The sequence below is a fragment of the Triticum dicoccoides genome, chromosome 1A (assembly GCF_002162155.2).
Source record: "Triticum dicoccoides isolate Atlit2015 ecotype Zavitan chromosome 1A, WEW_v2.0, whole genome shotgun sequence".
NCBI classification, from domain to species: domain Eukaryota; kingdom Viridiplantae; phylum Streptophyta; class Magnoliopsida; order Poales; family Poaceae; genus Triticum; species Triticum dicoccoides.
This window is the reverse complement of record NC_041380.1, coordinates 18642389-18644524: the sequence shown is the minus strand read 5'-3', so window position 1 is coordinate 18644524 and position 2136 is coordinate 18642389. Positions and strand designations below refer to the sequence as shown.

The 2136-nt window shown below is 43.8% G+C and overlaps 1 long non-coding RNA gene across 1 annotated transcript; it reads left to right on the top strand.

The window, feature by feature from the left end:
* The first annotated feature begins 821 nt into the window (after positions 1–821).
* LOC119350758 lies at positions 822–1699 on the top strand. The gene is made up of 3 exons (XR_005169576.1): positions 822–962; positions 1046–1163; positions 1314–1699. It is a non-coding gene; the product is annotated as an uncharacterized LOC119350758 (long non-coding RNA).
* Positions 1700–2136: the final 437 nt, after the last annotated feature.

Below are 2136 nucleotides of genomic sequence, written 5' to 3'. Positions count from 1 at the left end.
GCGCACGCATGGGAAGTTTTTCAACTCAATTTTGCAGATATATTCACATTGCCCATGCATGTCGAACAAACTGTGAACATATATGTAAACCACCTTCTAAATATTTTTCCCTTTTTTATTTATATTGGTGGGGTTTTTATGGGTGGAGGCTTTCTCGTTTTTTTGGCATAGATGGTAGACGTGGCAGATGCTATTTTGTATTGTACGGACAATCTATGTTACGTATTTTTTCATTTTCTATCCTGACCGTAAATTTTACAATCCAACGATATAATTAATTCTAATGATGTGGATTAAGGAGACGGCTTTTTTATCCTAGATGTAAATTTTACAATCCAACTGTATAATTAATTCTAATGATGTGGATTAAGGAGACGGCTTGAAAGGTGCATCCAAATGGTAAATATAAGAAAGATAGAAAGATTTCCTAAAAAAAGATAGATAGATAAGCATGGTTATTAGGTCAGGAAATATTATACACTACTAGGTTATGAGTATGTATGTATCCAGGCTAGCTTTGGAGTAGCCTGCGCAAAGTAGGAGGACAACGAGTAGGAGGCTTGGCCTTAAATGGCTCCAGCTGTTTGCGCGAGCGAGAAAGGATATGGACGAACAGAGAAAGCTGGGAGGAGGAGGAGAGAGAGGTCGATGAGCAGCAGAGGAGCGCAGTCAAACCGGCAGTTTCACTTCGGTGCGAAAAACAGCATATGGTAACAAGATTGGCAGGGCTGGCGTATGACTGAGTGGCGTTGGCGTTACCAGTCCGGCGCATATAAGTAGGAGCGACGGCGAGCCGGAGGTCACACAGCCGAGCAGCAAGATCTCTCTTCCGTCCTGTTCCTCCTCCAGTCCTCTCCTCCAGTGCTCTCCTCCGGCCAGCGTGAGCTTGAGAGAGGTTGGTAGCTGCAGGTAGCCATGGACGGCCACCGCCGCGCGCCGCGCCAGATTCTGGTGCTCGAGGAGTATGCACCTCTAATCATACACTACATCTCTTTCAGCCTTAAGTTTCTTTCTGTTTGTAATCTCATTGCCGCCGGTGTCGCAGGGCGTTCAAGAAATGTCCCCACCCCGACCAGACTCAGGTCGCAAATCTCAGCCGCGAAACTGGCATGGAGGTCCATCAGATCCAATATTGGTTCCAGACTCTGCGGGCGCACATCAAGGTATATACTGATAAGTAGCTCTAATAGATGCACTCTACGACCTTCATTTTGAGGAACGAACTTGCCAAACTTTTGGCTGACTTGGGTCGGATTTTCTGCATTTGCATGGGCCATTGGAAATTTGTAATTAACAAAGCTCTTATTGTATAGGGATCTTCATCGAACACAAGGCCTCCGACCAAGGGATCTTCATCGCCAGATCCGTGATGCTCCTCTCATTCGACAACTTCACCTTCATTCTTTGACACAAGGAGGAGCGTCATAGAGATGGAGGCTGATGTTCGTCGTCGCTATTGTGGTCTTTCTCGGTTTAGTGTTTGTGCGTGTGTGTTTCGTCTTATTAGCCAAGGCCCCCTTCGGGTTTGTATCGTGTGCATCTGTGGCTCTTGAGCCTTGGACCCCAGATAGGTTTGTATCTTGTTGTGTTGTGTTTGCCTTGCATTTGAATTTTAAACTGCCACCGTACCCTGAACCTTGCTATAGTTGGGGTTTAGCTTTGACTAAGCAATAAGAAATTATCTGAATATTTTTGTATTCTTGTTAATAGTTTGTACTGTCAAATCGATTGTCCGATGTCCAACTGTTCAAGATTTGTATGCAGAATCTGGAAGAACCAAAAGCATCGACGAGCGTTCATAATGGTATTTGCCATTAAAGATTTTGATTTTTTAGGCTTTTGGTGTCTTATGTGTTTGTGATTCATGACATGTACCAGTATTAGGTGGTTGAAAAAATAATACCAACAGTGGGAACTTCCACGGGAGCGGCATCACGCCGCACTTCTGCCCTACTAGTGAACAGTAAGACTGGTTTGAAAAATAGCTCAGTTCTTTGAAAAAACAAAACTTATGACCTATGGAGGATGTCTGCTCCTAGTCAACTCTCTGCTCACCAGCCTAAATATATTGATGCTCTAATTTTTTAAAGTATCAAAAGGGGCACACAAAAGCCTGGATTACTACTAATCCAAATT